Source organism: Leucopleurus acutus, assembly GCF_964270905.1.
Source record: "Leucopleurus acutus genome assembly, chromosome: 9".
Classification (NCBI taxonomy): Eukaryota; Metazoa; Chordata; class Mammalia; order Artiodactyla; family Delphinidae; genus Leucopleurus; species Leucopleurus acutus.
In genome coordinates this window covers 72,817,626-72,842,591 of record NC_139144.1, presented here as the reverse complement: position 1 = coordinate 72,842,591, position 24,966 = coordinate 72,817,626, and positions in this window count along the sequence as shown.

The window sequence follows — 24,966 nt, the reverse complement described above, 5'->3', positions numbered from 1 at the left end:
AGTTTTACTGAGCTCTACTAACCAGAGCAACAGCCAGCACTACCCACCACCAGTCCCTCCCATAAGGAAACTTATACAAGCCTCTTAAATAGCCTCATCCACCAGAGGGCAGACAGCAGAGGCAAAAAAAACTACAATCCTGCAGCCTGTGGAACAAAAGCCATGTTCACATAAAGATAGACAAGATGAAAAGGCAAAGGGTTATGTACCAGATGAAGGAACAAGATAAAACCGCAGAAAAACAACTAAATGCAGTGGAGATAGCCAACTTTCCAGAAATGGAATTCAGAATAATGATAGTGAAGATGATCCAGGACCTCAGAATAAGAATGGAGGCAAAGATCAAGAAGATACAAGAAATGTTTAACAAAGACCTAGAAGAATTAAAGAACAAACAAACAGAGATGAACAATACAATAACTGAAATGAAAACTACAACAGAAGGAATCAATAGCAGAATAACTGAGGCAGAAGAACGGATAAGTGACTTGGAAGACAGAATGGTGGAATTCACTGCTACAGAACAGAATAAAGAGAGAATAATGAAAAGAAATGAAGACAGCCTAAGAGACCTGTGGGACAACATTAAACGCAACAACATTCGCATTATAGGGGTCCCAGAAGAGGAACAGAGAGAGAAAGGACCCGAGAAAATATGTGAACAGATTATAGTCGAAAACTTCTCTAACATGGGAAAGGAAATAGCCACCCAAGTCCAGGAAGCACAGTGAGTCCCATACAGGATAAACCCAAGGAAAAACACACTGAGACACATAGTAATCAAATTGGAAAAATTAAAGACAAAGAAAAACTATTCAAAGCAGAAAGGGGAAAATGACAAATAATATACAAGGGAACTCCCATAAGGTTAACGGCTGATTTCTCAACAGAAACTCTAAAAGCCAGAAGCGAGTGGCATGATATACTTAAAGCGATGAAAGGGAAGAACCTACAACCAAGATTACTCTATGCTGCAAGTATTTCATTCAGATTCAATGCAGAAATCAAAAGCTTTACATACAAGCAAAAGCTAAGAGAATTCAGCACCACCAAACCAGCTCTACAAAAAATGCTAAAGGAACTTCTCTAAGTGGGAAACACAAGAGAATAAAAGGACCTACAAAAACAAACCCAAAACAATTAACAAAATTGTCACAGGAACATACATAACAATAATTACCTTAAACATAAATGGATTAAATGCTCCAACCAAAAGACACAGGCTTGCTGAATGGATACAAAAACAAGACCCATATATATGCTGTCTAAAAGAGACCCACTTCAGATCTAGGGACACATACAGACTGAAAGTGAGGGACTGGAAAAAGGTATTCCATGCAAATGGAAATCAAAAGAAAGCTGTAGTAGCAATACTCATATTAAATAAAACAGACTTTAAAATAAAGAATGTTACAAGAGACAAGGAAAGACACTACATAATGATCAAGGTATCAATCCAAGAAGGTGATATAACAATTATAAATATATATGCACCCAACATAGGAGCACCTCAATATATAAGGCAACTGCTAACAGCTATAAAAGAGGAAATCAACCAGGACCAGATCAGGACCAGATGGCTTCACAGGTGAATTCTATCAAACATTTAGAAAAGAGCTAACACCCGTCCTTCTCAAACTCTTCCAAAAATTGCAGAGGAAGGAACACTCCCAAACTCATTCTACGAGGCCACCATCACCCTGATACCAAAACCAGACAAAGATACTACAAAAAAACGAAATTATAGACCAATATCACTGATGAATATAGATGCAAAAATCCTCAACAAAATACTAGCAAACAGAATCCAACAACACATTAAAAGGATCATACACCATGATCAAGTGGGATTTACCCCAGGGATGCAAGGATTCTTCAATATATGCAAATCAATCAATGTGATACACCACACTGACAAATTGAAGGAGAAAAACCATATGATCATCTCAATACATGCAGAAAAAGCTTTTGACAAAATTCAACACCTATTTATGATAAAACTCTCCAGAAACTGGGCACAGAGGGGACCTACCTCAACATAATACAAGGCAATAGACGACAAACCCACAGCAAACATCATTCTCAATGGTGAAAAACTGAAAGCATTTCCTCTAAGATCAGGAACAAGACATGATGTCCACTCTCACGACTATTATTCAACAGAGTTTTGGAAGTCCTAGTCATGGCAATCAGAGAAGAAAAAGAAATAAAAGGAATACAAATTGGAAAAGAAGAAGTAAAACTGTCACTGTTTGTAGGTAACATGATACTATACATGGAAAATCCTAAAGATGCCACCATAAAACTACTAGAGCTAATCAATGAATTTGCTAAAGTTGCAGGATACAAAATTAATGCACAGAAATCTCTTGCATTTCTGTACACTAATGATGAAAATTCTGAAAGAGAAATTAAGGAAACACTCCCATTTACCATTGCAACAAAAGAATAAAATACCTAGTAAGACAAAAGACCCATACGCAGAAAACTATAAGACACTGACAAAAGAAATTAAAGATGACACCAACAGATGGAGAGATATACCATGTTCTTGGATTGGAAGAATCAATACTGTGAAAATGACTATACTACCCAAAGCAATCTACAGATTCAATGCAATCCCTATCAAATGACCAATGGCATTTTTTACGGAACTAGAATAAATCATCTTAAAATTTGTATGGAGACACAAAAGACCCAAAATAGCCAAAGCAGTCTTGAGGGAAAACAACAGAGCTGGAGGAAGCAGACTCCCTGACTTCAGACAATATTACAAAGCTACAGTAATCAAGACAATATGATACTGGCACAAAAGCAGAAACATAGATCAATGGAACAGGATAGAAAGACCAGAGATAAACCTACGCACCTATGGTCAACTAATCTATGACAAAAGAGGCAAGGATATACAATGGAGAAAAGACAGTCTCTTCAATAAGTGGTGCTGGGAAAACTGGACAGCTACACATAAAAGAATGAAATTAGAACACTTCCTAACACCAAAAATAAACTCACAATGGATTAGAGACCTAAATGTAAGACGAGATACTGTAAAACTCTTAGAGGAAAACATAGGGAGAACACTCTTTGACATAAATCACAGCAAGATCTTTTTTGATCTACCTCCTAGAGTAATGGAAATAAAAACAAAAATAAACAAATGGGACCTAATGAAACTTCAAAGCTTTTGCATGGCAAAGGAAACCATAAACAAGACGAAAAGACAACCCTCAGAATGGGAGAAAATATTTGCAAATGAATCAACAGAAAAAGGATTAATCTCCAAAATATATAAAGAGCTCATGCAGCTCAATATTAAAGAAACAACCCAATCAAAAAATGGGCAGAAGACCTAAATAGACATTTCTCCAAAGAAGACATACAGGTGGCCAAGAAGCACATGAAAAGCTGCTCAACATCACTAATTATTAAAGAAATGCAAATCAAAACTACAATGAGGTATCGCCTCACACCAGTTAGAATGCGCATCATCAGAAAATCGACAAACAACAAATGCTGGAGAGGGTGTGGAGAAAAGGGAACCCTCTTGCACTGTTGGTGGGAATGTAAATTGATATAGCCACTATGGAGAATGGCACGGAGGTTCATTAAAAAACTAAAAACAGAATTACCATGTGACCCAGCAATCCCACTACTGGGCATATACCCAGAGAAAACAATAATTCAGAAAGACACGTTCACCCAAATGTTCACTGCAGCACTGTTTACAATAGCAGGTCATGGAAGCAACCTAAATGCCCATCGACAGACTAATGGATAAAGAAGTTGTGGAATATATATTCCATATATACAATGGAATATTACTCAGCCATAAAAAGGAACGAAATTGGGTCATTTTTTTGAGACATGGATGGATCTAGATACTGTCATACAGAGTGAAGTAAGTCAGAAAGAGAAAAATAAATATCATATATTAATACATGTATGTGGAACCTAGAAATATGGTACAGATGAACCGGTTTGCAGGGCAGAAGTTGAGACACAGATGTAGAGAACAAACGTATGGACACCACGGGGGGAAAGCCGTGGTGGGGTGGGGATGGTGGTGTGATGAATTGGGCGATTGGGACTGACATGTATACAGTTATGTGTATAAAATTGATAACTAATAAGAAACTACTGTATAAAAAAGTAAATACAATTCAAAAATTTAAAAAAAGAAAAACTAATAGTAAACTTTCTTTGGGTTATTTGTATGGAAATATGTTAATATAAATGTTTCAGACATTACATGAAATTTCTAAAAATCTTATATATTCTGGTATAATGTTATGTCATAATTCTAGTTATTACATTAAAATGTATATCTCAGAAACAACTAAATTTCCTTGTCAATTGCATCATTATGAACTTTCATCAAATCTTTAACCGTGGTCATTTCTAAGTCTTTTGTCATTTACAGACAGTTCTGGGTGTACTCTGATGCTTTTGCAAAAATGTTCCTAAAAAAGGTTTTCATCTTCAAGGAATTCATGGAAAAGACTCTGACAAGTACAGGATTCTGGTAACTGACTGTACTGCTGAACTAAATGAATAAGCATTTTCAGAACTCTAATGGAAAACTGATGAATTCATAAAAGTGCTAACAAAAGATCAAGATGAAAAAAAAATTAATTACATGAGACTGAGTGAACTGATGAGGATGATTATAATTTTTGTGACTTTGTTTAAATAAAGAAAAAAAACAAAAAAAAGTGGAGATCACCTTCCTCCCCACAAATACATCAGAAATACATCTACACATGGAACAACTCCTACAGAATACCTACTGAACGCTGGCAGAAGACCTCAGACCTCCCAAAAGGCAAGAAACTCCCCACATACCTGGGTAGGGCAAAAGAAAATAACAGAGACAAAAGAATAGGGATGGGACCTGCACCAGTGTGAGGGAGCTGTGAAGGAGGAAATGTTTCCACACACTAGGAAGCCCCTTCGCAGGCGGAGACTGCGGGTGGTGGAGGGGGGAAGCTTCGGGACCACGGAGTAGAGCGTGGCAACAGGGGTGCAGAGGGCAAAGCAGAGAGATTCGTGCACAGAGGATCGGTGCCGACCAGCACTCACCAGCCCGAGAGGCTTGTCTGCTCACCCACTGGGGCAGGTTGGGGCTGGGAGCTGAGGCTCGGGCTTCAGAGGTCAGATCCCAGGGAGAGGACTGGGGTTGGCTGCATAAAGACAGCCTGAAGGGGCCTAGTACACCACAGCTAGCTGGGAGGGAGTCAGGGAAAAAGTCTGGACCTGTTGAAGAGGCAAGAGACTTTTTCTTGCCTCTTTGTTTCATGGTGAGCGAGGAGAGGGGATTCAGAGAACCACCTAAATGAGCTCCAGAGATGGACACGAGACTCGGCTATCAGCACAGACCCCAGAGACGGGAATGAGACACTAAGGCTGCTGCTGCCGCCACCAAGAAGCCTGTGTGCACGCACATGTCACTACGCACACCTCCCCTCCCAGGAGCCTATGCAGCTCGCCACTGGCAGCGTCCCGTGTTCCACGGACAACTTCCCTGGGAGAACACACAGCGCACCTCAGGCTGTTCAAACGTCATGCCAGCCTCTGCCACCGCAGGCTCGCCCCGCATCCATACCCCTCCCTCCCCCAGGCCTGAGTGAGCCAGAGACCCTAATCATCTGTTCCTTTACCCCCGTCCTGTCCGGACGGGAACAGATACCCTCAGGCGACCTACACACAGAGACAGGGCCAAATCCAAAGCTGAACCCCAGGAGCTGTGCAAACAAAGAAGAGAAAGGGAAATCTCTCCCAGCAGCCTCAGGAGCAGTGGATTACACTTCCACAATCAACTTGATGTACCCTGCATCTCTAGAATACCTGAATAGACAATGAATAATCCCAAATTGAGGTGGTGGACTTTGGGAGCAATGATATATATTTTTTTTTCCTTTTTCTCTTTTTCTGAGTGTGTATGTGTATGCTTCTGTGTGTGATTTTGTCTGTATAGCTTTGCTTTTACCACTTTTCCTAGGGTTCTGTCTAACCATTTTTTTGGTTTGAGGGGTTTTTTTAGTATACTTTTTAGTACTTGTTATCGTTGGTGGATTTGTTTTTTGGTCTGGTTGCTCTCTTCCTTCTTTCTTTTTTTCAATTACTTTTCAACTTTTTTTACTTTTATTTTAATAACCTTATCTTATTTTATTTTGTCTTTCTTTTTTTCTCCCTTTTATTCTGAGCCACATGGATGACAGGGTCTTGGTGCTCTGGCCGGGCATCAGGCCTGTGCCTCTGAGGTGGGAGAGCTGAGTTCAGGAAACTGGCCCACGAGAGACCTCCCAGCTCCATGTAATATCAAATGGTGAAAATCGGCCAGAGATCTCCATCTCAATGCCAAGACACAGCTCCACGCAACTACCAGCAAGCTACAGTGCCGGACAACCTATGCCAAACAACTAGCAACACAGTAACAAAACCACACCCATTTGCAGAGAGGCTGCATAAAGTCATAATAATGTCACAGACACCCCAAAACACACCACTGGACGTGGACCTGCCCACCAGAAAGACAAGATGCAGCCTCATCCACCAGAGCACAGGCACTAGTACACTCCACCAGGAAGCCTACACAACCCACTAAACCAACATTAGCCACTAGGGGCAGACACCAAAAACAACGGGAACTACGAACCTGCAGCCTGCGAAAAGGAGACCCCAAACATAGTAAGTTCATCAAACTGAGAAGACAGAGAAACACACAGCAGATGAAGGAGCAACGTAAAAACCCAACAGACCAAACAAATGAGGAGGAAGTAGGCAGTCTATGTGAAAAGGAATTCAGAATAATGATAGTAAACATGATCCAAAATCTTGGAAATAGAATGGAGAAAACACAAGAAATGTTTAACAAGAACCTATTAGAACTAAAGAGCAAACAAACAATGATGAACACATAAGTGAAATTTAAAATTCTCTAGAAGGAATCAATAGCAGAATACCAGAGGCATAAGAATGGATAAGTGACCTGGAAGATAAAATAGTGGAAATAACTACTGCAGAGCAAAATAAAGAAAAAAGAATGAAAAGAATTGAGGACAGTCTCAGAGACTTCTGGGACAACATTAAACAAACCAACATTCAAATTATAGGGGTCGCAGAAGAAGAAGAGAAAAAGAAAGGGATTGAGAAAATATTTGAAGAGATTATAATTGAAAGCTTCCCTAATATGGTAAAGGAAATAGTCAATCAAGACCAGGAAGCACAGAGAGTCCCATACAGGATAAATCCAACGAGAAACATGCCAAGACACATATTAATCAAACTATCAAAAATTAAACACAAAGAAAAACTGTTAAAAGCAGCAAGGGAAGAACAACAAATAACATACAAGGGAATCCCCATAAGGTTAACAGCTGATCTTTCAGCAGAAACTCTGCAAGCCAGAAGGGAGTGGCAGGACATATTTAAAGTGATGAAAGAGAAAAACCTACAGCCAAGATTACTCTACACAGCAAGGATCTCATTCAGATTCGACAGAGAAATTAACACCTTTACAGGCAAACAAAATCTAAGAAAATTCAGCACCACCAAACCAGCTTTACAGCAAATGCTAAAGGAACTTCTCTAGGCAGGAAACACAAGAGAAGGAAAACACTTAAAATAACAAACCCAAAACAATTAAGAAAATGGTAATAGGAACATACATATCAATAATTACCTTAAATGTAAATGGATTAAATGCTACAACCAAAAGATACAGACTGGCTGAATTGATACAAAAAGAAGACCCGATTATGTTGTCTACAAGAGACCCACTTCAGACTTACGGACACATACAGACTGAACGTGAGGGACTGGAAAAAGATATTCCATGCAAATGGAAATCAAAAGAAAGCTGGAGAAGTAGTACTCATCTGCGACAAAATAAACTTTAAAATAAAGACTATTACAAGAGACAAGACATAATGATCAAGTGATCAATACAAGAAGAAGATATAACAATTGTAAATATTTATGCACCCAACATAGGAGCACTTCAATACATAAGGCAAATGCTAACAGCCATAAAAGAGGAAATCGAGAGTAACACACTCATAGTTGAGGACGTTAACACTTTCATCAATGGACACATCATCCAAAATGAAAATAATGAAACACAAGCTTTAAATAGTACATTAAACAAGATGGGCTTAATTAATATTTATAGGGCATTCCATCCAAAAACTGCAGAATACCCTTTCTTCTCAAGTGCTCGTGGAACATTCTCCAGAATAGATCATATATCGGGTCACAAATCAAGCCCTGGTAAATTTAAGAAAATTGAAATCATATCAAGTATCTTTCTGACCAAAATGCTATGAGCCTAGATATCAATTACATGAAAAAATCTGTAAAAAATACAAACACATGGAGGCTAAACAATATACTACTTAATAACCAAGAGATCACTGAAAAAATCAAAGAGGAAATCAAAAAATACCAAGAAACAAATGACAAGGAAAACACGATGACCCAAAACCTATGGGATGCAGCAAAAGCAGTTCTAAGAGGGAAGTTTATAGCAATACATTCCTACCTTAAGAAACAAGAAACATCTCAAATACACAACCTAAACTTACACCTAAAGCAATTGGAGAAAGAAAACAAAAAACCCCCAAAGTTAGCAGAAGAAAAGAAATCATAAAGATGAGATCAGAAATACATGAAAAAGAAATGAAGTAAACAATAGCAAAGATCAGTAAAATTAAAATGTGGTTATTTGAGAAGATAAACAAAATTGATAAACCATTAGCCAGAGGCTTCAACAAAAAAAGGGAGAAACTCAAATTAATACAATTAGAAATGAAAAAGGAGAAGTAACAACTGACATTGCAGAAATACAAAGGATCATGAGAGATTACTACAAGCAACTATATGCCAATAAAATGGACAACCTGGTAGAAGTGGACAAATTCTTAGAAAAGCACAACCTTCTGCGACTGAACCAGGAAGAAATAGAAAATATAAACAGACCAATCACAAGCACTGAAATTGAGTCTGTGATGAACAATCTTCCAACAAACAAAAACCCAGGACTAGATGGCTTCACAGGCGAATTCTATCAAACATTTAGAGAGGAGATAACACCTATCCTTCTCAAACTCTCTCAAAATATAGCAGAGGGAGGAACAGTCCCCAACTCATTCTATGAGGCCACCATCACCCTGATACCCAAACCAGACAAAGATGTCACAAAGAAAGAAAACTACAGGCCAATATCACTGATGAACATAGATGCAAAAATCCTCAACAAAATACTGGCAAACAGAATCCAACAGCACATTAAAAGGATCATACACAATGAACAAGTGTGGTTTACCCGAGGAATGCAAGGATTCTTCAATGCACACAAATCAATCAATGTGATACACCATATTAACAAACTGAAGAATAAAAGCCATATGATCATCTCAATAGATGCAGAAAAAGCTTTTGACAAAATTCAACACCCATTTATGATAAAAACCCTCTAGAAGGTAGGCACAGACGGAACTTTCCTCAACATAATAAAGGCCATATATGACAAACCCACAGCCAACATCGTTCTCAATGGTGAAAAACTGAAAGCATTTCCAGTAAGATCAGGAAAAGACAAGCTTGCCCACTCTCACCACTCTTATTCAACATAGTTTTGGAAGTTTTAGCCACAGCAATCAGAGAAGAAAAGGAAATAACAGCAATCCAAATCAGGAAAGAAGAAGTAAAGCTGTCACTGTTTGCAGATGACATGATACTATACATAGAGAATCCTAAAGATGCTACCAGAAAACTACTAGAGCTAATCAATGAATTTGGTAAAGTAGCAGGATACAAAGTTAATGCACATAAGTCTCTTGCATTCCTATACACTAATGATGAAAGTGAAATTAAAGAAACACTCCCATTTACCATTGCAACAAAAAGAATAAAATACCTAGGAATAAACCTACCTAAGGAGGTAAAAGACCTGTACTCAGAAAACTATAAGACACTGATGAAAGAAATTAAAGATGACACAAACAGATGGAGAGATATACCATGTTCTTGGATTGGAAGAATCAACATTGTGAAAATGACTCTACTACCCAAAGCAATCTACAAATTCAATGCAATCCCTATCAAACTACCACTGGCATTTTTCACAGAACTAGAGTAAAAAGTTTACAAATTTTATGGAAACACAAATTACCCCAAATAGCCAAAGCAGTCTTGAGAAAGAAAAACGGAGCTGGAGGAATCAGGCTCCCTGACTTCAGACTATGCTACAAAGCTACAGTAATCAAGACAGTATGGTACTGGCACAAAAACAGAAATATAGATCAATGGAACAGGATAGAAAGCCCAGAGATAAACCCACGCACATATGGTCACCTTATCTTTGATAAAGGAGGCAAGAATACACAATGGAGAAAAGACAGACTCAAAATGGATTAGAGAACTAAATATAAGACCAGACACTATCAAACTCTTAGGGGAAAACATAGTCAGAACACTCTATGACATAAACCACAGCAAGCTCCTTCTTGAACTGAAATGGAAATTAAAAACAAAAGTAAACAAATGCGACCTAATGAAACTTCAAAGCTTTTGCACAGCAAAGGAAACCATAAATAAGACAAGAAGACAACCCTCAGAATGGGAGAAAATATTTGCAAATGAAGCAACTGACAAAGGATTAATCTCCAAAATTTACAAGCAGTTCATGCAGCTCAATATCAAGAAAACAAACAACCCAATCCAAAAATGGGCAGAAGACCTAAACAGACATTTCTCCAAAGAAGATATTCGGATTGCCAACAAACACATGAAAGGATACTCAGCATCACTTGTGATTAGAGAAATGCAAATCAAAACTACAATGAGATATCACCTCACACCAGTCAGAATGGCCATCATCAAAAAATCTACAAACAATAAATGCTGGAGAGGGTATGTAGAAAATGGAACCCTCTTGCACTGTTGGTGGGAATGTAAATTGATACAGCCACTATGGAGAACAGTATGGAGGTTCCTTTAAAAACTAAAAATAGAACTACCATACGACCCAGCAATCCCACTAGTGGCTATATACCCTGAGAAAACCATAATTTAAAAAGAGACATGTACCACAATGTTCACTGCAGTTCTATTTACAGTAGCCAGGACATGGAAGCAACCTAAGTGTCCATCAACAGATGAATGGATAAAGAAGATGTGGCACATATATACAATGGAATAGTACTCAGCCATAAAAAGATACGAAATTAAGTCATTGTAGTGAGGTGGATGGACCCAGAGTCTCTCATACAGAGTGAAGTTAGTCAGAAAGAGAAAAACAAATCCATATACTAACACATATATATGGAATCTAAAAAAAAAAATTGGTCATGAAGAACCTAGGGCCAGGATGGGAATAAACATGCAGACCTACTAGAGAATGGACTTGAGGACACGGGGAGGGGGAATTGTAAGCTGGGACAAAGTCAGAGAGTGGCATGTACGTATATGCACTATCAAATGTAAAACTGATAGCTAGTGGGAAGCAGCTGCATAGCAAAGGGAGATCAGCTCGGTGCTTTGTGACGACCTAGAGGGGTGGGATAGGGAGGGTGTGAGGGAGGGAGCCACAAGAGGGAAGAGATATGGGAATGTATGTATATGTATAGGTGATTCACTTTGTTATAAAGCAGAAACTAACACACCATTGTAAAGCAATTATACTCCAATAAAGATGTTTAAAAAAAAATGTATGGGTATGATTCTCAAATACACTACTCTAGCTTCAGATATAACATTAGCTAACACTTATTTAGGACTTACTATGTGTCATTATTCACTGTCCTAAGCACTTAACATATATTCGCTCATTTAATCCTCAAAGAAACCTGTAAGACTGGTACTATTATCCCCATTGCACAGCTGAGAAAACAAAGGTACAAGAAGGTTAAATAATTTGTCCAATCTTTATAAATGGTGGAATCAGTATTCAAATCCAGGCAACCTATGTACAAAGCTCACATGTTTAACCATTTTATAATATTGTTTACTGAAAAATTCTTGTTTGACATCTCTGGGATACCTCAAACTCAACATATACAAAATTGAGCTCATTATTCCTTAACCAAATATGCTTCTCTTCCTGAATTCTCTGGACACTAATTAGCCTTGCTTTCTTAGTCTTTTTTACCTTTGATTGTTAATCTATCTCATAAAATCTCTCTATCACCATCCCCTATTCTAGGTTCTTACTGATACCCGTGAATCAGAAGACTAGAAAGGAAAGCTTGTACAAGAACATAAGCCCTATGACATAGATAATTTTTCTTCTTCACTACTATATCCTCCAAGAAGTGTTCTTGAAACACAAGAAATGTTTAATAAATATTTGTGGAATAACTGAATTTAGATCTGAACTTGCTTTTTACTTCTTTTACTTGTCTTTCAGTTGACCCCTAAAAGTATCAGCTGGGGGCTTCCCTGGTGGCGCAGTGGTTGGGAGTCTTCCTGCCGATGCAGGGGACGCAGGTTCGTGCCCCGGTCCGGGAGGATCCCGCATGCCACGGAGCGGCTGTGCCCGTGAGCCATGGCGGCTGGGCCTGCGTGTCCGGAGTCTGTGCTCCGCGGCGGGAGGGGCCACGGCGGTGAGAGGCCCGCGTACCGCAAAAAAAAAAAAAATCAGCTGGATACCCTCACTATAATACTCAGCACACAGTCCTAGCACTTATCGCAACCAGTCAGAATCCCCCACTAAAGCCTGGGACCCTCTAGCCTCTTTCATTCACCATTTAATCCCTAAAACCCAGCACAGTACCCAGCACAATATGTATTTGTTGAATGAATAAATAAATGGATGCATGAATGATTGCAGATTTCCTCTACTTCTCTGGCTCAAGCAATCTCACTGCTCACCTGAATCACTGCAGTAGCTTTCTAACTGGATGGACTATTCTCAGTATTTAGCCCCCGCTTCAAGACCACTTTCTGTACATTAGTCAAAATGAGCTTTCTAAAATCAAACCTGATAATGTCCTTGCCCTATTTAAAACCCCTGAATGGCTCCCTAATGCTCTTAGGATAAAGTCTAAGCTCTCTGATGTATCTTATAAAGCCACTTTTAACCTGCGCCCTGTGTACCTCTATCACCTAATCTATTTTCAATCCCTGTTTACATGCCATTCCCCAGACATACTGAATGTTTCCCGCTCCTGTAAGCAAGTCATGCCCTCTCTTTACTCAGAAATTTTATACTTGCTTTATCCCAGAATACTGACTTCCAACCACCCCTTTCTCTTGATTAAGACATTTCTCCTTCCAGGACGCCATCCCTGATCACTCAAATCTGGATTAGGTGCACATCCTAAGTGGTTCCCCTGCCATGGAAATCTTCAGCACGCAGTGTTTTAACTGTCTATTTACTTCCCCATCTTACCCTCTTGACTGTAAGAGCTGTGGAGACAAGTACTGCATCCATCTAATTCACCACTGCCTTCCACAGCAGGTACTACAGTGCCTGGCATCTGGCAGGTCCTTAAAATATATATATATATTATATATATATATATGAATAAATAATATCCTCTAACTCTTTCCCGTAAGCGCAGAATAATTTATCAAATGAGTTCATTGTCATGTTAGATAGTATGAGATAGTATGAGAACCTAGACCTTAAAGAAGAAAATAAGGGAGAAATAAGTTTCAGGGGGAGGAAGGGTTGAGTATTAGTTTAAAAGCAAAACATTCTGGATTAAAAATAGAGTCAATCAGGACAAGTGTAAAGGACAAGCTCAGGGAGTCAGCGGCCATGGGATATGGCTCCAGTACCCATAGCAGGACAGGGAAGACTGAAAATTGCTGGGGACTTTAAATTAAGCTTTTCCAGTGAGAGGTAGAAGACTTTGGGAACAGACCTATCTGTCAGTATGGGAGGAAATCCAACACGGAGATCAAAAAAAGGGCAGCAACAGCCCAATAATAGATACATGTTGAATGAATAAATAAATGGATGGATGGATGAATGCTGATATCCTGATTCTCTGGGTAATGTGCTTAGCCTCTAGGAGGCTGGCAAGAGAGTAACCTAGTCTTCTGATGGAAAAGCTGACCATAACAGTGAAGAAGCCAGAGAAGGCAATATAGGACAGACAGCGTTAACTTGATTTCTTGCATTCTTTCTCCAGATATACCATAGAGTGTCAAGTAATTTAGAACTATTATCTCACTCAATCTTATGCGAAATAGGCACTATTATTCATTTTATTTTGCAAATGAGAAAACTGAGGCTCTGAGAAAAAAATAACTTGCTAGTGATGAATGGAATCAAGATTTAAGTATATGTCTGCCTCCCAAGCCCAAGCTCTGACTTTCCATGATCTCCTGCCTTGCATCATAATAAGCACCATATACTGGTGCTTACTCCTCTCTGCCAGATTAATTGCATTAATTCTCTCATTTAAGCCCCCCTACAACTCTAATTAGATAGAACATGAGACTTAGAAAGGAAGAGTATTTTGCCTGATGTCAAACAGGCAACAAGAGATGGAGTTGGATTTTAAACCTAGGTCTGCCTGTCTCCAAAGCTCAAATGCTTATCCTTTGCATTGTTATCCCCACTCTTAAAAATTAATCTTTACGAGGAGACGAGTCCTGGATTAGGGCCACACAATTAACAAGGGATTGTTGGGATAGAGTCTCAGCACTGAGCTAGAAATGAAGGGCTTGAATCTTTCCTGCAGCCAGCCCTGGCCATGACTGATCTTAGTAGCAGCCAGTCTGGTTGGGATGAGTGGTGGGTGAACTGGGAGGCAAGGTCCATGAAGAGAAGGGAGGAGGAGTGCCAGGCAATCTGGACAGAGCCTGTCCAGAGGACCCATGGTCCCAGTGATGCAGAGTTGAGAAATACACAGGCTAGATACCCAGCCAAGAATGAATGGCAGCTAATAGAAATAATAAATGGCAAAGGAATTATGTAGAATAAGCAATATAAAATCATCTTAACCACTTAAAGTTTGGTTAGCAAAACTTCTAACTATAAACCAGGACACATTTATACATGTTGCTGTTCACTTTATGACCTATAACTTGGTCATTCTGCAATGTTGTTATGAGACAGAATTTTCACTGCTATAACCATTTAATACAGAGTATTTTTTAGGTTATTTGGACACAGTCAGATACCATACAACTCATATGAAGAGACTGGGGAATGACCTTTTGTTTAACTCCAGGAAAAAATCCACAATATGAAATGATCTAGAAGAGATCAGCAGTGTGATGACTGTGAAAGGTTTTTTTCTCTCTCTCTCAGCTTGCCTTGTTTTCTCCAATGTTTGTAGTATAACTGGATTACATTAAAAACAATAATGACTGTTAATTAGAAGATTTAAACTAGGCTGCAAATATTTTTTCCTTTCTAATATTCTAATTGCCAAAGAAGAAAGTCTATGTAGAAACTCTGGGGAGAATCTACCAAATAAGAAAGAGCTGTCTCAAAGCAAATGTTCCAAGAGACGGCTAATTCCTTTGTTTGATGGTTTGTTTCATAAGTTCATACTGCAGGAGGGAAAAACCAACAGATGATATTTTTATTCTTCTCCTTGTTAATAGTTTGGCAATGTAGTGGGATGGTAAGAGTGATAGATTCACAGTTAGGAATGTGGAGTTGGGTTCTGGGTATACCACTAACTAGCTATGTAACATTGGGCAAATCTCCTTACTTCTGTAGGCTTCTTCTGTCACAGCTGTAGAAATAGCCTAATCTCTTTCACTACTGAGATACAGTGATGCTAAACTAATTGATTCTAACAGCTCTAACACGTTGAGTGTTCCAGTATTGAAATCCTGATTGTGAGCATACCTACACCACAGTAGTAGTTATGGTAGTAATTCATTTAACAGAAATTCCCAACTGGTGACCATTCACCCACTTCCTTCAATACCTAGTCCTTAGCCGTTTCAAAGCAAGAAATAATGCTAGAATGAAAACAGAAGCCAAATTTCCCCCACGGAACCCTGAGAGTAGTCCTGTAGCACCTGCTTCTCTATTTTGTTCATTACAAAAAATAAAATAAAATCTCCGTGTCCATCTGGTAGCATTCAAAGGTTGCCAACCTGGCACCATTTGTGGATATTAAATTCACTGACTCTTATCTAAAACAAATTTTATACTTTATGTTCATAGGCTTAGCATGAATGGAATTAGCAGATTTTGCCATAAGTAGTTAGCGACAATTATTTCCAATAAACAAACCACATATTCCATATAACTAATTTTATCCCATGCTCTTCAAAAGAGGTTACAGAAATGGCAATTTAAATTTGGGGAAAAAATAATCCTAAAAAAGTGCTTAGTGTTTATTTTTAAATGATTAATAATCTGAAATCTAATATCATATTAAATGACTCATTAGAAAATAGAAAAAACTGGAAATGATTATTCAACTGGATGCACATAAAGATACATTATATACCACCAAATATATAAAATAATAGCCAAATAACTATTTTTAATAAAATGTAACTGTGGCTATAGACACAATCTCAGGAAACTTCATAATTAAAGAAGTAATAAGGAAACAGCAAAACAATGCATATTCATTCCAATAAATATAGTACCACAAGTATGTATAATCAACCTAATGAACTGGTGAAATGGTTCTATAACTATTATCACATGAAAGTTAAATTTTCTGTTTATTCTTAAAACATTGTCAAATATTCATTTGGGCTCTTTTCTTTAATATTCTTCTGTAAAATAAAAGTAAGAAAAATCACTAAATCTTTTGATGCTTTTAATTTGTGTGAAATTCTATAGTGGCTCTGTGTAAGCTAAAGTTCAGATTTCCTATCACAAAATTTATTTCTATCAAATGAAAGAATAATTGTTTTCTTAAAAATTTTATAACATCAATTTCCTAGAACACGTTCAAATACCTAAAGATTTTTCTGAAGAGTCCTAAGTGGTTCTTCTCCTTTCCCAAGGAGCTAATTCCATGTTGATGTCCAATCCTGAGTAAAACCAAGACTTCGTGGTGAGAGAAGTTACATTATCCTTTGCCCAGAGCTTCACAGCAGACATTGTTCCTGTATGTGGCACTAAAGATAGTTTTTCCTCAGGAGTAATATCCAGGGGAAACAGAAGACTGAAGATACATGTAAAGTGGGCAAGTTATATATGAATTGCATAGAAGAGACAGCGTATAGTCCCCTCCCCACTCTACCTGCAGTGGTTCATCAAACACAGGAGCTCATCTCTGTCTTCCCAGGGAAAGTACTTTCCAAAAGGAAGCTGGATTGGGAGGGCAAAGTGGTGGAGAAGACATGGGGTAAGCTCAATTCATATCTACGAATTGTTTAGCATTCTATAAAGAGAATTTATGGCCAATTAAATGTGTGTTATTTAAATGAAAATTATCATATGTCTCCCTAAATAGGAACAGAATACCCACCATTTATTACAAGCACTATGTGCCAAGCACTGTGTTATGTGCTTTATATACACTATTTAATGTAAAACTCAAAAAAACTCTGCAAAGTAAATGTTTTTATCTCCTTCTTAAAGATAAGGATATTGAAGCTGAGAAAGGTTAAATGATTTGCTCAAAGTCACTGGGGATATATAGTAGAACTGGAATCCAAATTTAGGTTTAGCTAATTCAAAAGCAAATGCTCTATTTGCCAATAACAAAATGTCTTATCAAGTCAACAACGTATGGCTCAAGACTATCAAAAAATAAAATGGTAAGCATTACTCATTTGTAGGTCCTCTAGTTCCATCTTTCAACTCAATTAGGCAGCAAAAATAAAAGGAAAGTTACAAACAGAATGATTAGAAGAAAGGAGGGGAGCTAATATTAAATGAGGAGAGGCCATACTAGCAACTCCTAGGCATATCTCAGAAAAGATATGTCTAAATAATGCACTCAAGCACTAGTTACAATGCCCATTGCTGCAAGAAAGAAAGGAAGGAAGGAAGGAAAGAAGGAAAGGAAGGAAGGAAGGAAGGAAAGAAGGAAGGAAGGATGGAAGGAAGAAAGAGAAAGAAAGAAAGAAAGAAAGAGGGAAGGAAGGAAGGAAGGAAGAAAGGGAGGGAGGGAGGGAGGGAGGGAGGGAGGGAGGGAGGAAGGAAGCCTCTTCCACCAGAGAGCAGCCAGCATAAGCAAAAAGAACTACAATCCTGCAGCCTGTGGAACAAAAATCAGATTCACAGAAAAACAGACAAAATGAAAAGGCAGAGGACTATGTACCAGATGAAGGAACAAGATAAAACCACAGAAATACAACTAAATGCAGTGGAAATAGGCAACCTTCCAGAAAAAGAATTCAGAATAATGACAGTGAAGATGATCCAGGACCTCAGAAAAAGAATGGAGGCAAAGATCGAGAAGATGCAAGAAATATTTAACAAAGACCTAGAAGAATTAAAAACAAACACCTCAAAGAATTAAAAAACAAACAAAACAGAGATGAACAATACAATAACTGAAATGAAAACTACAATAGAAGGAATCAATAGCAGAATAACTGAGGCAGAACAAAGGATAAGTGACCTGGAAGACAGAATGGTGGAATTCACTGCCGTGGAACAGAATAAAGAAAAAAGAAGGAAAAGAAATGAAGACAGCCTAAGAGACCTCTGGGACAACATTAAACACACCAACATTTGCATTATAGGGGTCCCAGAAGGAGAAGAGAGAAAGAAAGGTCCTGAGAAAATATTTGAAGAGATGATACTAGAAAATGTCCCTAATATGGAAAAGGAAATAACAACCCAAGTCCAGGAAGCACAGACAGTCCCAGGCTGGATAAACCAAAGGAGAAACACACCGAGACACACAGTAATCAAACTGGAAAAATTAAAGACAAAGAAAAATTATTGAAAGCAACAAGGGAAAAATGACAACATACAAGGGAACTCCCATAAGGTTAACAGCTGATTTCTTGGCAGAAACTCTACAAGCCAGAAGAGAGTGGCATGACATATTTAAAGTGATGAAAAGGAAGAAACTACAACCAAGATTACTCTACCCGGCAAGGATATCATTCAGATTCGACACAGAAACCAAAAGCTTTACAGACAAGCAAAAGCTAAGAGAATTCAGCACCACCAAACCAGCTTTACAACAAATGCTAAAGGAACTTCTCTAAGTGAGAAACACATGAGAAGAAAAGGACCTACAAAAACAAACCCAAAACAATTAAGAAAAGAGTAATAGGAACATACATATCGATAATTACCTTCCATGTGAATGGATTAAATGCTCCAACCAAAAGACACAGGCTCACTGAATGGATACAAAAACAAGACCCATATACATGTGTCTACAAGAGACCCACTACAGACCTAGGGACACATACAGATTGAAAGACAGGGGATGGAAAAAGATATTCCAATTAAATGGAAATCAAAAGAAAGGTGGAGTAGCAATACTCTTATCAGACAAAATAAGCTTTAAAATAAAGAATGTTACAAGACACAAGGAAGGACACTACATAATGATCAAGGGATCAATCCAAGAAGAAGATATAACAATTACAAATATATATGCACCTAACACAGGAGCACCTCAATACATAAGGCAAACGCTAAGAGCTATAAAAGAGGAAATCGACAGTAACACAATAATCGTGGGGGATTTTAACACCTCACTACCACCAATGGAGAGAGAATCCAAAACGAAAATTAATAAGGAAACACAGCTTTAAATGACAAAACAGGCCAGTTATATTTAACTGATATTTATAAGACATTCCATCCGAAAACAGCAGATTACACATTCTTCTCAAGTATGCATGGAACATTCTCCAGGATAGATCACATCTTGGGTCACAAATCAAGACTCGGTAAATTTAAGAAAACTGAAATCATATCAAGCATCTTTTCCAACCACAATGCTATGATATTAGAAACAAATTATAGTAGAAAAAAACGTAAAAAGCAAACACATGGAGGCTAAACAATACGTTACTAAATAACCAAGAGATCACCAAAGAAATCAAAAAGGAAATCAAAAAATACCTAGAGATAAATGACAACGAAAACATGATGATCCAAAACTGATGGGATGCAGCAAAAGCAGTTCTAAGAGGGAACTGTATAGCAATACAATCCTACCTCAAGAAACAAGAAAAAACTCAAATAAACAATCTAACCTTACACCTAAAGGAACTACAGAAAGGAGAACAAACAAAACCCAAAATTAGCAAAAGGAAAGAAATCATAAAGATAAAATCAGAAATAAATGAAATAGAAACAAAAATATAGCAAACATCAATAAAACTACAATGTGGTTCTCTGAAAAGATAAACAAAATTGATAAACCTTTAGCCAGACTCATCAAGAAAAAAAGGCAGAGGACTCAAATCAATAAAATAAGAAACGAAAAAGGAGAAGTCACAACGGACACTGAAGAATTACAAAGCAACGTAAGAGACAACTACAAGCAACTCTATGCCAATAAAATGGACAACCTGGAAGAAATGAACAAATTCTTAGAAAGGTATAACCTTCCAAGATTGAACCAGGAAGAAATAGAAAATATGAACAGACCAATCACAAGTAATGAAATTGAAACTGATTAAAAATCTCCCAACAAACAAAAGTCCAAGACCAGATGCCTTCACAGGTGAATTCTATCAAACATTTAGAGAAGAGCTAACACCCATCCTTCTCAAACTCTTCCAAAAAACTGCAAAGGAAGGAACACTCCCAATCTCATTCTACAAGGCCATCATCACGCTGATACCAAAGCCCAACAATGATACTACAAAAAAAGAAAATTATAGACCAACATCACTGATGAATATAGATGCAAAAATCCTCAACAAAATACTAGCAAACAGAATCCAACAACACATTAAAAAGGTCATACACGGGGGCTTCCCTGGTAGCGCAGTGGTTCAGAGTCCGCCTGCCAATACAGGGGACACGGGTTCATGCCCCAGTCCGGGAAGACCCCACATGCCACAGAGCGGCTGGGCCCGTGAGCCATGGCCACTCACCCTGTGCGTCCAGAGCCTGTGCTCTGCAATGGGAGAGGCCACAACAGTGAGAGGCCCGCATACTGCAAAAAAAAAAAAAGGTCACAATGATCAAGTGGGATTTATCCCAGGGATTCAAGGGTTCTTCAATATATGTAAATCAATCAATGTGATACACCATATTAACAAAATGATGAATAAAAACCATATGATTATCTCAATAGATGCAGAAAAAGCTTTTGACAAAATTCAACACCCATTTATGATAAAAACTCTCCAAGAAAGTGGGCATAGAGAGAACCTACCTCAACATAATAAAGGCCATATATAATAAACGCACAGCAAACATCATTTTCAATGGTGAAAAACTGAAAGCATTTCCTCTAAGATCAGGAACAAGACGAGGATGTCCACTCTCGCCACTATTATTCAACATAGTTTTGGAAGTCCTAGCCATGACAATCAGACAAGAAAAAGGTATAAAAAGGAATACAAACTGGAAAAGCAGTAAAACTGTTACTGTGCACTGATAACATGATACAATCCATAGAGAATCCTAAAGATGCCACCAGAAAATTTCAAAACTAATCAATGAATTTGGTAAAGCTGCAGGATACAAAATTAATGCACACAAATCTCTTGCATTCTTATACACGGACAATGAAAGATCAGAACAAGAAATTAAGGAAACAATCCCATTCACCAAGGCAACAAAAAGAATAAAATACCTAGGAATAAACCTACCTAAGGAGATAAAAGACCTGTGCTTAGAAAACTATGAGACACTGATGAAAGAAATCAAAGATGACACAAACAGATGGAGATATACATACCATGTGCTTGGATTGGAAGAATCAATATTGTGAAATGACTATACTACCCAAAGAAATCTACAGATTCAGTGCAATCCCTACCAAAGTACCAGTGGCATTTTTTACGGAACTAGAACAAAAACTCTTAAAATTTGTATGGAGAACCAAAAGACCCCGAATAGCCAAAGCAATCTTGAGGGAAAAAAACAGCTGGAGGAATCAGACTCCCTGACTTCAGACTATACTACAAAGCTACAGTAATCAAGACAGTATGGTACTGGCACAAAAACAGAAACATAGATCAATGGAACAGGATAGAAAGCCCAGAGATAAACCCACGCCCATATGGTAACCTTTTGTTTGATAAAGAAGGCAAGAATATACAATGGAGAAAAGACAGCCTCTTCAATAAGTGGCGCTGGGAAAACTGGATAGCTACATGTAAAATAATGAATTTAGAACACTCCCTAACACATACACAAAAATAAATTCAAAATGGATTAGAGACCTAAATGTAAGACCAGATACTGTAAAACTCTTAGAGGAAAACATAGGGAGAACACTCTTTGACATAAATCACAGCAAGATCTTTTTGATCCACCTCCTAGAGTAATAGAAATAAAAACAAAAATAAACAAATGGGACCCAATGAAACTTCAAAGCTTTTGCACAGCAAAGGAAATCATAAACACGACGAAAAGACAACCCTCGGAATGGGAGAAAATACTTGCAAATGAATCAATGGACAAAGGATTAATCTCCAAAATATATAAACATCTCATGCAGCTCAATATTTAAAAAAACAAACAACCCAATCAAAAAGTGGGCAGAAGTCCTCAGTAGACATTTATCCAAAGAAGACAAACAGATGGCCAAGAGGCACATGAAAAGGTACTCAACATCACTAATTAGTAGAGAAATGCAAATCAAAACTACAGTGAGGTATCACCTCACACCAGTTAGAATGGGCATCATCAGAAAATCGACAAACAACAAATGCTGGAGAGGGTGTGGAGAAAAGGGAACCCTCTTGCACTGTTGGTGGGAATATAAATTGATACAGCCACTATGGAGAACAGTACAGAGGTTCCTTAAAAAACTAAAAATAGAATTACCATATGACCCAGCAATCCCACTACTGGGCATATACCCAGAGAAAACCATAATTCAAAAAGACACATGGACGTCAATGTTCACTGCAGCACTATTTACAATAGCCAGGTCATGGAAGCAACCTAAATGCCCATCGACAGACGAATGGATAAAGATGTGGTACATATATACAATGGACTATTACTCAGCCATAAACAGGAATGGAATTGGGTCATTTCTAGAGATGTGAATGGACTTAGAGACTGTCATACAGAGTGAAGTAAGTCAGAAAGAGAAACACAAATATCATGTATTAACGCATATATGTAGCATCTAGAAAAATGGTACAGATGAACCAGTTTGCAAGGCAGAAATAGAGACACTGATGTACAGAACAAACATATGGACACCAAAGGGGGAAAGCGGGGGGTGGTAGGATGAACTGGGTGATTGGGATTGACATATATACACTAATATGTATGAAACAGATAACTAATAAGAACTTGCTGTATTAAAAAATTAAGGTAAAATTCAAAGAAAAAAGAAAGAAAAGTTTGGCATGAATCTCTTTTTGTGTTCCCAAATGACAACATTTTATTCACTGTTGCTTTTTTGAGGTTACAGAACTGAGAAGTCCAGAATTTATCCTCATGGTTTTGTATTTGCATTTCTCAGCATTATGTTAGTGTGTCTTGTGGCAGACAAGATGAGGTGAACAACGCCTACACTGAAAATCCTCTGGGAAACAACAGATAGTATTCAGAGTAAATCTATAAAGTGTATCATCGACATACACACTAAAAGGGTGCTTTTGGATGCTTTGCACAACTTTATTCCTGCATATACAGAAAAAAACAGATCTGTCTTCTCATTTATCTTCACAACCCCCTTTTGAATTAGGAAATAATACCTTACAGTAAGAGAAAGCTAAAGAATACTGGTTACAAAAAATTGAGCCTCATGTATTAGATTCTCTAGTTTTTTATTTTTGGTTGGTTTTTGTTTGGTTGGTTGGTTGGTTTTTTGTTGTGTTTTGTTTTGTTTTTTGGGGGGGGGGGTGTTTGGTTCCTTTCAGTTTGGTTTTGGCTGATTATTCCATCGTCTCAAAAAATGATGTTTCAGGGCTTCCCTTGTGGCACAGTGGTCAAGAATCCGCCTGCCAATGTAGGGGACACGGGTTCAAGCCCTGGTGCGGCAAGATGCCACATACCACAGAGCAACTAAGTCCGTGCCCCACAACTACTGAGCCTGCGCTCTAGAGCCCGCGCTCTAGAGCCCGCAGGCCACAACTATGGAGCCTGCGGTCCTACAGCACATGCTCTGCAACAAGAGAAGCCACTGCAATGAGAAACCCGCGCACCGCAACAGAGAGGAGCGCCCACTCACCGCAACTAGAGAAAGCCCATGCATAGCAACAAAGACCCAACACAGCCAAAAATAAATTAAGTAAATAAATTTTTTTAAATGATGTTTCTATACTAAGATTTCTATGTTTAAAAATCTTCCGATATCTAGATAAATAATTAAACATGCAACTAGTTATTTGGCTATAATTATTAAACAGTCATTTAAAATTATTTATTCATCAATATTTGTTTCAATACCATATGCAGGCAACACAGGAGATATAAAGAGTAATAAAATTGCACGTCTGCCCTAAAGAAGCTTAGAATCTATTAATATAAAAAGGATAATGCATACTTTATAATAATAAAATAATTATCATATAACTTGTGGAATATATGCCATAAGAGGGAAGAAGATCAGTACCAGCTGGGTGATGAGGAATGGCTTAATGGAGATGCAGCATTTGAGTTGGGTCTCGAAAGATGAAAATTATTTGATATGAACAAAATGAAGAGTGAAAAATAGCAGCATTCAGAAGCATGAAATATTCACAGAGGCATAAAGTTGAGAAATTTTAAAGCCTGTTTGGGGGATGCCATATATTCTACTTTAACTATATCCAAAATATGAACAGGAAATATTCCCAGGAAAGTAAATTTAGGCTCACATTTGGAGGCTTGCATTGGCTGACTGCACAGACAATCATAAGGAATTCAAAGAGTAGAGTTGTTTGTAAAAGGAATGCAATTAATTCCATTTTTAGACACTAATGGCA